At 39.5% G+C, this 13,447-nt stretch overlaps 1 long non-coding RNA gene across 1 annotated transcript; it reads right to left on the bottom strand.

Annotated features, from left to right (window-relative positions):
* Positions 1-4,766: 4,766 nt before the first annotated feature.
* Positions 4,767-6,027, bottom strand: LOC140008039 (uncharacterized). The gene is made up of 2 exons (XR_011815454.1): positions 5,722-6,027; positions 4,767-4,827 (listed from the first exon to the last, which is right to left on the bottom strand). It is a non-coding gene; the product is annotated as an uncharacterized lncRNA (long non-coding RNA).
* Positions 6,028-13,447: the final 7,420 nt, after the last annotated feature.

The raw sequence follows: 13,447 nt of genomic DNA, 5'->3' as shown, positions 1-13,447 counted from the left end.
TTTTCATTTTTTTTCTTTTCCATTAAAGAAAGGGTTTAAATTACAATTGACCTTTGCCATTGTTTTGGGTATAATGTACTCTACTATTAAATATGAGAGCAATTACTCCAGGTTATTTGCTGCTTCTTAGCAGAAATTCAACACCCCAATGTAAATTTTCTTAGCTTGCTACCCAAAAAAGGGATTTAGGTCTATCGTATGTTTCCCCCTTTTTTACCTCCAATTGAAAATGTAAATTATGTGCTTTTACGCTTAATGTTTCTCATACTTTGCATTGGAGATTTTATTGTGCTAGTTGGTAGTGGCTTCTCATCTTGGGGTTGCGCTGCCCAGTGCCAATGGTTTGCTAGTAATCAATGCCGTGTTTGTCTAGCAAATGATTGCACAGACAATAATGTATCCTGAATTTGTTAGGTCCTAGTTAGTCTTAATTCCGACCTGTTCTCCAGGGAACAATTAAAATCCAACTGGAACTGATTAAATCCTTGAGCAGGCACATCATTGACTGCTTGGTTACTTTAGTGGCTTGTGCCTGCTTGGTTACTTTAGTGGCTTATTGAATCTCAATCAATTAGGAAGAAATACTTTAGCTCAGTCGTTACCGGAATTGAAGTTGAATCAACAAAACAAGCAAGAAATATTTCTATGACTGCAGATTCTACAAAATCTTAGTACCATGGCAGGTTGAATATTAGTATTTGGATAGGAGGTGGATTGCTAGCTCGAGTTAGTGCTTTCTGCTGTGGTTTTCCATATCACGCATAGGGATTTTGTCTTGCCTTGTTTAATTGCAAACTAAACTCATGTTGCCATAATATTCTTCTACAACTGTGTTGTTTCTTTAATGTCACTGGTTGATGCGACTTTAAGGCATGTAATTTTTTTCCCAACTTCTCTGATACACGTTGCAATCTGTCTAAATTCATAGTTCGTGGGGTGCTAAAAGACAGGTTGATCTGACTTGTATGGTTGCCACCATTTAAGGCTACATGCCCCCTATTACTCACCATGCTGCCAAAGGTATATTTGTTTTGTTCCCCTTTGTTCAATGCATTGCCTACAGATAGTAATTTTTTTCCTTATAAAACCAGCATTGAAACGGAATAGCATCCAGACTACTCGTTCATCCATTTCTGCTTGGGGGGAAAACGATTTAACGCAGTGCATTTCTAACTACTACAAGGTAATTCTTGCTCCTCCTATTCCTGTTTGGTTATTATTAAGTATGTCCTCTCTGTGCCTTGAATAATCTGTCAATGCTTTTCTTTTGTTGTTTCTGGATTTGTTCATGGGTTAATTAAGATGAGAAAACAAAAGGCGCGGATGTTCGGAGCGTGTGCATTTCTCTAAGGATCACGAAATTGCCTTTGCCCAGCACGTTGTCAACATGCATAGAGCTAATGAAATTAGGGACAATAACATTTCTAGCTATGTGGTTCCCGAAATACTTCGGCGGTTGAACGGCCAATACGGCACCTCCTTCACAAGTGATAGTATAAGAGACAAATACTATACGCTTCGAGAGTTAACCAAACTGTACATTTCCTTCAAGAGACGGGGAACGGGATTGGGTTGGGATAGCCAGAAGTTTACATTCCTTATGGATGATAACAAGTGGACCAAGATGGAGTAGATATAACTATTCATTAAAGAATAGCCATCGCTGCACGTTTTTTTCCTAATCTGGGGTAATTCGTTAACTACCTTTGGCTGTGTTTTTTGTACAAGGTGAACCCAAAATTAATAAAATTTCAAAATGAATACTTAGTCTATCATTTACTTGAGACAGTATTTGCCAACCAAGGCGCAATGGGGGACTTCAGCTTTGGCTACGAAAACGACCCCCCATACTTCAGCAGATGAGCAAGAGATGGAGGCTACTACACGATGTGCACGAGGAAAGGTCAGGAGGGACCATGCAGACTGCGATGCTGATGTACAGGTAGTAGGGGCAAATGAAGAGAAAGGGAAGACGGGTAAAGGAAAGCGGAAGTCTGGTGACGCACCACGCTGTAGTCCTATGTCCACCGCCTCCAGTTTAGTGACTGATAGATACTTCAAGGCTCTTGATACCATTGAGTCGTTTCTTAGTCGAAAGAAGAGTAGCAGCATGAGTGTGTCAGTAAGCTCTCCGACCAAGCATCGTTTTGGCTGAGATGGATCGAAGAAATCGGAGTATGATGTTGCCATTGCTGAACTTCGGCGATTAGAGAACGTGGCCTATGTAGCCAAAATGGCCGCTGCTGAAATATTGAAGGACCCTCAAGAGCTGACTATTTGGAATTTAGTTGGATCAGATGCCAACCGCATCACCTTTATGAAGCGTTGAGGCTGTCTCCCACTTGAACATGGTACTCAGGAGCTGCCTTCCCTACCCCTGTTATAGCCATTTGTGCATTGGGAGCACTTTTTTAAAGTTGGCTGTCATTGCCTTTGTTTGTTTATGCTTGAGACCGTTAGTTGTAGCATTTGCTATCGGAACTTTGAGTATTTTTTTCTTGGACTGCCATTTGTTTCTTTGAGTGTACCGCGCTTTGTGGCATTGATTTTGTTGAGTATTTTATAATCCTTATAATTCAGACAAGTTAACAATTAGTTGTCAGGTTTTATTCATAATGTTTGTGGCCAATCAGCAGTTGTTTTAGTATGTTTGCATATTACCGGCCAATACTTCCAAGTATCATTCTAACTTCATTTAACTTTTATGACACTATTTGCTGGTAACACTGGCTTGTTCGTTGGTGTTTACAAGACAATTAATGACTTACCTTTGTAAGAACATATAATTTCAGATATTAACTATTCCCGGTGTATAGCACTTTTTAAGTCTTATGATTTATTTTCCAATTAGTCTTGATTTGATCTATACTGCTACCATAAACCTTGCAGATTCACCTTTGACGAAACTGAACCAATAACACTTGATGGAAAATGATCATTATGCACATGGTGGGGAAACTTCTGACGAATCGGACGACGAGAAGCCCCTTTTGACCTTCGGCATATTTGTTCTTCTATGATTGACCTTATTCGACCCGTACCTAAACCCTTTGCAGTGGCAACAAATTCGATATGGTTCACAGTCAGATGCTCAATGGGTTATAGAGCTAATAAACGGCCATCAAGACAGAATATTCGACAACCTTCGCATGAAAGCTCCCCTTTTCCTGCAATTATATGACTTGTTGCTTGAGCGGGGTTATTGGAAGCCGCACCCTACAGAACAGGTGGCAATTCATGAGCCTGTCGCCATTTGCCTTCTATGCTTGAGTCATAATGAGCGACATACTATGCTAGCCGAGAGATTCCAACAATCTTCCAAGACAGTGGATCGCCATCTATGACGCTGCCTTAGATCTCTCGTTCGATTGGGACGCGACTTTGTCAGGCCAATAGATTATCATACAATTCATCCAAGAATACAGAACAGTGCGTTTTTCTGGCCATGGTTTAAGGTTAGGGATTTAATGTTTAGTTAGTCATTATGAAAACCTGTTAAATATGTAACACTGACCTATGTGATTAGGATTGCGTTGGAGCTATTGATGGAACACACGTATTAGTTTTGTGTAGAGCTGAAGACAGGGATCGTTACCAGAATAGGCATGGCGGCTTATCACAAAACATTCTAGCCGTGAGTGACCATAATATGAGATTCACTTATATCAGGGTAGGGTCGAAGGGTAGTACCCATAATTCTAGGATCTTACGAGATGTTTTACTTGATCCTAATTGTGCCTTTTTAATGCCACCAGCAGGTGCGTGAGATCTTTGATCATAAAACCTGGCCTAATTGAGTTTTCTTATAACTAAATTTGAGTTGCCATAATGAACATAACTATCTGTACATGATATGCAGGCAAATATTATGCGATGGACGTGACATACACAAATATGCCAGGGTTTATGCCCCCTTTTAGGAGTGCACGGGGAATCCCACAAGAGCGGGCAGCAAAAGCACTTTTCAACAGACGCCATGCATCTTTAAAAAACATTATAGAACACACATTTGGTGTCTTAAAAAAATGATTTCCGATACTAAAGGAGCCCATGAAGAACTATTTGATGCCAACGCAAAATAACATTGTCTTTGCTTGTTGTGTCTTGCACAACTTCATGCGCGATCATGTTCCCAATAACGCATATTTTGTTGAAGAAGAAGCTGATGCAGCATTGGCAGATAATTTAGACCAGGGCAACCAAATGTTTGAACCACAACCACTCGATATGTCGGTACAAGGAATTGCTGGCTGGAATAAAAATAGGAGAGCAATAGCCGATCACATATACTATCACCAATATCAGTAGAACATGGTGATCTCTCCCTCATGGGGCTTTCTACCTATAAGGGGGATTGTTGTAGCCTTTGTAATAATTAATGTTTCCACGGACAAATTAAATAACATGTAGTCTTATGCAACCACCGTTTTGCTTATCTTTAATTGTACCACAAGCAATTAAGTAATTTAGGAAGGATATGCAACTAAGATTGATTAAAAATTTAACTGCTGTTTTTCAAAAATAGTCAATCCAAACATGTTTGTTTTTCAAAAATAATCTGTTTGTGAACGACAGCAATCCAAACAACATTTACTGTTTTACAAAAAATGAACAGTAAATTTTTTGAAAAATATTCCAAAAAACAGCTAATCCAAACGTAGCGATTGTAAATCTAAAAAGAGGTAACCTTGTTCAAGTCGTAAACTTATAAACTTACCCAATAACTAGTCTAAGTTTCGAAAGATGGTCTTGTGGCTATTTGATCCTAGTGGTACCAATCAAAGCCTCATAAAGGCTTTGCCTTTGTGTCACCAACTCCATCCACACCTGTATGTATAGAATGGAGTTAACTATGAACCTAAAAAATAAAAAAAATTAATCGCAACATGTATTTGTCAAAAATTTTGAACAACTCTATAAAATTTTGAACAAGCAACCCATGTCCTAGAATCAAACTTCAGTGAGATACAAATGGGAGCCTCCAAGAAACCTTCTAACATTAGTTCTTAGAATTACGTATGGACTGAAAAATTGAGTGCCTAATAAACCAAGTATGCAATAATTAAATTCTGGGTTTCAAAACCAAAGGAAAAACCAAAATAGAGACCATTTCAATTGTAAATAAAGTCTATATTTCATAGATTTATTTTGACATTCATCAGGCGTATAAACTCTCATTTAAAATTTATCAAGCATATAAACTCTTAATATAACTATCTTTAGCAATAAAAAAGATGAAAAAGGAAGTGACCAAATTCATCATTTACATTCCATAGTAATTTGATTCATGCATTGACGAGCTCATCATTCAACCATTCCTAATTATAAGACAAATCAGCCATTTCGAAAAAAAAAATTACTTCAACAGTGCAAGTTCATAAAGATACTAGTGAATACCGATACTCCAAAAGATCAGTTCAAACCAACAGAAATTGCAAACTCCAAGTAGCTAGTTATAGTCCATAGTTCCGGCAGTCCTAATTAAAGCTTAACAATGAAAAAATCAACTGGCTTCTTCTTTGAACAAAAACAAAAAAAAAATGTAAAAAAAAAAATTGCAAATTGGTACATAAGACATTAAGGTATGTGGAATAGCTCAATAAACCACCTGTTCATTCATTTTTTTCACCAGAAGGAGAAAAAATCAAAATAAAAATTAGAGATAACCACGGGCTCCAGGGCACTTCTTCTGGTTCCGGAAAATAGCATCAGAAAGCGTACCTCATTCACCGGCTAATGGATGTAGCATCAATGTAATGGTCTCCATTTTGCAGCTTTCCAGTGACTTCAAATTTCTGGTGAAAGCTTTCGGTGTTGGGGTTGAAAGATAAAGCAAACTTGCAGACCTTCCCTGCAATTCGTACCTCCTCTTGATGGATTTTGCTCTTCCACAAATTTGAATGATGGATTTGGGATGGATTTTGGGTTCAATTTGTAGTTCCCAATTTTGTTCATGTTTTAGGGTTTTCTAATTTTGGGGTTTAAAAATGAGTCAACGAAGTTCTTTGCCATTCAATTGCGAGCTCTTTTTTTTTGATTGAAAGACCAAGGACCTCGCATTAATGCGAGGTATGCTTTTTTTTTTAATGCGTTAGTTTACATTTATCAAATGCGAACTTTGCTCAATTTACATTCAACAAAGGCAAATACGCTTATCATATAAGTAATTTCACAAATAGTTTCTCTTGTAAAAACACTTTTTTGTCATTGTACGCGATAAAAATTTCAAGTCTGCAAAACGACAAGAAAAAGAAATACACGACAAATATGTAATATATAAATTTAAAAAAAATATGTGGGTACAATCTCTGGAATCTTTTCGAACTTATGGAGAGCTTCCTTCGATTCTTCTCCTCGAACGCCAATCCAAGGGCTTCGCAGCTTGTTTTTGGATCAACCACTAATTCTTTCAAATCTTGATATGGAAGATTTCAAGAACTTGAAAATATTTGAAGACTCAAGTCTTGATGTGCGGAAGACTTGAGGAGCTTGGAGACCCAGACCTTCGTAGTTTGAAGCTTCAATACTTGAGTGTATGAGATGCCTCTTGATGCCTCTGTGTATCTGTGTGTGTTCTTGATTTGGTTGAGAGACCCCTATTTATAGCTGTAGCAAGAGGTAGAGGTTGAAGACCTGTGTACCACTTTATCTATCTTGCAAGACGTGCAGTCATATTAGGACTGTACTAGTCAAACATTACCTCTTCATTTTATATTTATTAATAAAGAGATAAGTAATTTCCCGATTAGCCAAACTCGTGGGGACACGTGACATGGCACCATTTGATTGGGCAAACTATTACAGTATACAAGAGATATATATGGATTAAACAACTCTAAATATTATTTCTATTATCTCTTTAATAAGAAATAAATATTCAGATATTTATCCAAAAATGTCCGAGTCATGTAGATATGATTTGGTTGGTATAGATGTCCCAGCAATTTCAACTGATTGGAACACCCCCCCAACTTGACACGTGGCAAAATACAATTGGCCGTTTAATAACCAATCTTGCCAAGTGTACATGACGCATGACACTATTCCATTGGACAAAAATGAGCCATAAAAATAACTTATAAACCAATGGTAATTTTGGAATTTAATTAAAATTCCATTGTCTACAAATGCCCCCTCGAAACTTGTTTATGAGCATTTAAAAGAAATTGACGGAATACTTGAACGAACAAGTTTCGACATTTTTTTCCCTAGTTTGAGCACCGTCGGAATATTAATCCTCAAACAAGTCCATAAATAGACTATCCTTGAAGCTTTGGTGACTTAGTGATCTTAAATAAAGTCCAAGGACTTTAATGGTCTCAAACTCCACGTGAAATGCTACCTTAGTGATCTCAATTTCCAAGATCACTAGTGCCTTCAATTTCCCGAGGCCGGATCACTTCACTTGGCATGTTAATTCAAGTGATGTTCACAAACGTAATTTACTTGGAGCTTTGCAATGTTTGTGGCTTTGGATTGTTCACAAGGTGGCCACGTGGGATGCCACTCATTCGTACATAGTATAGTGTATCAAATCTAGGGTCAAACAAATCATGTCAATAGTCTCAAGTCCATCGCTATCAGATAAACTCCGGTGGTTTCGACTTCCAAAGCCAAACGACTTCAAATTAACTTGCCCCAAGTCCTTCTCTAGTTTGCTGCTGCTTTTTTTTTTTTTGGCAGATTGCCCGATGCTTGGTCATCGACATACTTCTGTCTTTTTCCCTCAGTGGGTGAATTAAGGAAGGTCTCCCCAACAACCTTGACCCAACTCATGAGCTCGTTTGAGACAGCATGCATCACTCCCTACTCCATGGCAGCCTTCGACATCGATCCCAAGTAGCTACGTCATCTTGTTTCAACGTCCCTCAAATCAATGGCAGGCACCAGAGGAACTTCGTTGTTTCTTCTTTCTCTCCCTCAAAGACATTACCTATGCTCATAAGCTCTTCTTGAAGTCTTGTGCGCCATTTTGATATTGATCAAATCCCACGGCCGACCACACTCCTAACCTTTGAAGTCACAGCAGTAGTGGTCATTCTTTTTTATGCTATTCTACGCGACTAGCTACTTCCGATGTCGCTTCCCCTGTAGGTTTCTTGATTTCCATGTGTTGGGCATAGTTCATAGGTTATTCACGTGACGAAACCGATGGGTCTGCTGTACTTAGAAGGTCACTCCAAAACTACTAGTTAGGTAATTCAACCCATGGCAAGCTCCATTCGCGGGAACCCAGTTCTCCGTGCCGGTCCTCATGATGTAGTTGGTTACAGGACACTGTACTGGACTTGAATTCTACTTACTAGAATCGTGCTAAAAGGGACACCGTACTGGACTTGAATTTCACTTACTGAATTTCTACTAAGCACGCATAGTCCTCAAGGCAAAACTTCCGAGTAGTTCACGTAAACTAGGACTCTATTTCGCATTCGGACTTGAATACCCGCGGGCTTCCCTTGGAACTTTTCGCTATAAAACTCTCAAGACCGAAGTCACAAACTCATACTTCCCTCAGAGCTGTGGGTCTCCAATCGCTGCCCTCTCTCTTTGTGCTCCCGCTTGGCAGTTTGTCCATCCAAAATTGCCGCTATTTTCTTTGTTCGCAGTCGCCGCCGCCACGTCCCTTTTTTTTTTTTGCTGCTGCTATCGTTCATAATTCACTAGTTTGTTTAAATTTGCTGCCTCTTAGACTGATAGAATCAATTTGAAGTTGGTCATTACCCCTGTCGAACTACTCCTGGATTACTTTAAGGTACGCATTACTTCTCCAAGCTATGGTACGCATACTTGCTTTAATTTGTCTTGACAGCGTCTAACGCTTAAGATCTGCACATTCAGCCACCATGTCTCAAGCTTATGAACCTGAACCACTAACTCGTTATAAAATAACATGCCTTCCAAATCTCGAAACTTGTGGGTAATTGGTGTACAAATCCTTGCATGCTTCGATTATAAGTAGCTCTACCAAGTTGCGTTGGAACCCCAGCTCTTTATGTCTGACAAATCGAAGTGACGTTTAAAGTTTCACCATCAAACTGAACAACACCTTAGCTGGCACAATTGCAAACATGATCCCTTACAATTGAGACTCCGCCCATCTAGGTTACTGATCTTCTTGACACTCGAGCTCTTAAGCATGCCTTGGCATACGACTGATTTGTTGAAATTTTAACTGCTTTATCAATTATTTGTCATCATCCTATCTCACTCTTATTTGCCTTTTATTGTCGGCTTTGTCGTCCTTTGATCAATAGAGGTAATTTGAAGCTGGTTATCACCTTCGCCGAGCCGCAAGCATCAATTGTCATCCATTGGTAGCACTCCAACACTTTTTCTTTTTGCTTGCTAGGTACTTGAAACCCCTTTTTTTTTTACTTGCAATATTTATTGTCGGCCTGAAGCCTCGGTCAATCGAGAAGCTTAGAGTCTCACGATCTTACCAAATAAATCCTTGAAATATTATTCAAGAATGAAGTTTGGGTCTCGGCTAGAAGATTGAAATTGACCGAATGACGATTGGCTAAAAATATTATTTGAGATGCCCTTTTAATATTATTCGAAATTATGTATACCTTTTAAATATTATTTGAGAATGAGGGTTGCCTCGAAATATTGTTTCTGAGCTATTCCTTATGGCTGAAAATTCGATCTCAATTTTCGTACCCCCTTTTTTTTTTGCATCCCAAATATTCCTACTATACATGATTTCGATCTAAACTTTGTCAACTTGCCTCTTTGTAGATAGCCCAAGCTGCGCTTGAAGAGGGGTTTGAAACAATTCCGAGGATTTGAGAAAAGGCAACCAATTAGGTAATTTAATTACCAAACTTTTTGCATGAAGTTCTTTGCATCATCTAATATTTTCTTTTACAAAATTTCAGCAATCATGCAAATTAAGGACTACGCGCGCCACTGCAGCATATTTCACTGACGGATGAACGGGGAGGAACTCAATCAAAGAGTTTGTCACTACATGTTTACAAACCAGCAATCGGGCCGCTCGCTGAATCCTTCATACCCCTCGAAAGATGCTTCCATCTCGAAGATTGGACTAGCAAGTGGACTAAGGAAGCGGTGGCACCGTCGACTTTCTCCACTACGTCGAGGGAAGAAGAAGTGGTCGTATTAAACTCGTCACTTCACAATGGAGACCCAGAAATAGCCAAATTCCTTCTTCCTTCTTTGGCGAGGCGTGCTTCACCTCCTATTATTGGGAGTGGGTCGAGAACATTCTTGGAAGGTATAAAGAGGTACTCACACGCGTTGGCATATTTGAAGCTGTCTACGCGTCGAGATACTCATACGACCGCTGTAAAAATATCTTGCGAGCCTTCTTCAAATATTGGTGTTTCTTGGCAAACATACTTCATACGCCCGTTGGAGAGTTGTCCATCACACTTTGGGACCTTTATCGACTTGGTGGCATTTCGATCGATGGCTCGTTCTTTGATGAAGTTGTTCTTTCGGCGCAGGAGTTTCTCACTCGTGACAAAGAAGCGAAGCCACTTCTCCCTGAGAGTTGCAGGCACCTCTTTTCCGCTTACTACCACCTCTGGACGAATGATCAAGGGGTATAGATGAAGGACTGGATTCGCTTCTGGTTCAAAGGAGAGGCTAGGTATAGAGTTCCTCCAAATAGGATGAATAGAAGGAAGACTACATCTAAACCAAAAATGACTTACAACCCTTCTAGAAGCGTAAAGCCTTACGACCTTGCTTATACGAATGATTTCAACGTCCCTTTTGACACACTGGGTATCCCAGGATTTTTAAGAAAGGAGACCTACATTGCAGCATTCATTGCGGTTGGATTTGCAAATTTCTTTTGCCAAGCAAAAAGATCGATCGCATTCTCCCAAGTGTCTTCAAGGTTGCATGTTTAATGGCCACAGAAAAAAGATTTTGCTTTGCAATCCCCGTTCTTGCGAGCATATATTATGGGTTGAGGGAGATCGTCCACGCCCCTAACCTTGGAGAATGTGGGGTAACTTTTTCAATCTATTACGTCTATGCTTGGATTGGCCAATATTTTGATGTATATTATGAAAATAATCAAGTGAGTAGCCACCACGCACGCATGACAATATTCAGCGGTAAGAAAATGGCAATATTTTATGGCCGATCAGAAGCTGAGAAAATCTTCAAGGAAGTGAATCCTTTGATGCTTCCCAAATTGTGTTGGACCGAGAGCGAAGAAAATGTGTTGATCGACAATGGATCCTTATCATCAAGACTTACGAGCTACTTTATTAGTCAACACTCTTGTCATTTAACTTTACGTAAGGACAATACTTTCATTATTGAAAAATATAATCCTTGCAGGTTTAGCAGACAATTCGGCTTCTGTCAGGACATTCCCAACAACTTGAAACAGATCGCTCATACTTATACTTTGGGTGAGGCTATTCAATTATGAGATTCTTCAGTTCGCATGCAGACACGATCTCGGATAACTATAACCACGCACAGGAAACATCCATTGATCGCAAAACACTATAATGTCTGGTGGTCGACTCGGTCAAATAGTGTCTCTTCAACTCCCTTTAAATTTACTGTTAAGATCCCTCAACAATCATTGAAAAAGGGGAAGGTCACCTCCGCCAACGAGTCAGTGCATCATGATGGAGCTATAAAGATTGTGACAGCTCTTACCTCATCCACCTTGCAGAAGAACAAAATTATTAGCAGTTCCTCGAAAAATATTGTCACAAAATATGTCTTCCAATGTAAGGATCGAAGACAACCTAAGAGGGGGGGTGAATTAGGCTTTCAAAAACCTGCTAGTAAATATTCAACCTTTTTGGACAGACAGCCCTTCTTCTTCAAAATGCTTCTCAATGAACAAGATAATATAGTAGCACAGGTATTAGTGAGATGAGGAGAAGAGCAGTTTATATAGAAAAGCAGTAAATGAGAGTTAAGGACCAAACCAAGCTTAAAACACAACTGATATTTGAACACCTCTATTATATACCAAGTTACTTCAAGCTGAATAGACTTGCAACCAATCTTATGTGTACAAGGAAGGGATCACTTCCTTCTTGCCCCAAAACACACTTGGTCAAGTAAGGAAGTTTTACATACACTCGCAAACCCTCACTATGCTACACTATTGAAGAAGCTATATCACACTTGAAAAAACAGCTTCACGAAGATTGCACATGCAAGGAATACAAATGTTTCTTTTGAGTATTCTAGCACTTGAATCACTCACAATCTGATGTAAGCTTGATGTACAAAGTTGTCTTGAGGTGGTTGACTTTGTTCCTTTTATAGGAGACCAGAGAATTCCTCAATTAATGCTGTTAACGGGTAGAAGGCAGCTGAAGAGTCAACTAGCCGTTGGTGCTGTCGGACGTCCGATGGTTGGATTTTCTGCGTCCGAACGAGATCAATGAGTTCTGGAAGTTTTCTTGAAATCCTTCGAACGGCCGATGCGTTCAGAGTGTTGTGTCCGAAGAGCAGCAATACTTGTCGGACGTCCGATACACAGATGTTGAGCGTCCGATCATGATTAGTAGTCATCGAACCTCTGGCTTGTCTTCTTCGGACGTCCGAGTCTGAGTTCTTTACTCGTCCGAAGATGCTCAAAGGATATCGGACGTCCGATACTTTCCTTTTGTGCGTCCGACATCATCCTCAGCAATCTTCATACTTTTTGATCTCCTTTATCTGCTTCAAAGCCTCAGACCTGTTTGGTTCATTTCTGAAAAGGATTTCTACAAGAGGTATTAGAAATATCCATTTGTTTTGTAATCATCAAAAGATATGAGTTGAGATAAACATCCAAGGACTCTCGACAGGCCATCAAAGAGACGCAACCAGTGATTCCAGCAAAGAAGATGCCACCAAAAGTTTTAAAATCCGTATCGGCGACTCGCACTGAAGAAAATGTTGAAATTGAAACGGTGGATGATCGTGATTCTATTGAGACTATAGAAAAGGAAGAGATCCAAGTTCAGGGCATCGAATCTACCCAAGGAGGAGCCCATTCGTTGGTGAGAGGTAGTAGTAGTCAAGACCGTCACTGGAACCGATTAAAGAAGAGGACATCTTCTAATTTGGAGGAGGTTTCCTTTACACCACCATCGGTTGGAGTGTCGCCACTTAAGGTAATCATCTCTCCATTTTTTCCTTTCTTTTTTTTTTGTAAAATTTTTTTTCCTTTTCAGCCCCCGTTTCTTGAATTCCGTCAAGAAGGTATTGGTAACAACTCACCACCCGAACTCGAAGCTGGTGATATAATTTCAAATAACAAAAGTGACGAAGTAGCTATCAGTACCCCAAAATAATTTGCCCCCAATGGAGATACCTCGTCAATGCATAAGAAGAAGCTGACTAATTCACATGAAATCCGAAAAAGACCTAAGGTAGTACTGGTTTTAGAATTTTATGGCCAAAAGTTGATCCAGACACATCCAAAAAAAGTACTTGCAGAGTTTGTGGA

This window comes from Coffea arabica, chromosome 6c, assembly GCF_036785885.1.
Source record: "Coffea arabica cultivar ET-39 chromosome 6c, Coffea Arabica ET-39 HiFi, whole genome shotgun sequence".
NCBI classification, from domain to species: Eukaryota; Viridiplantae; Streptophyta; class Magnoliopsida; order Gentianales; family Rubiaceae; genus Coffea; species Coffea arabica.
The sequence above is the reverse complement of the archived record's forward strand: the minus strand, read 5'-3'. Positions and strand labels throughout refer to the sequence as shown.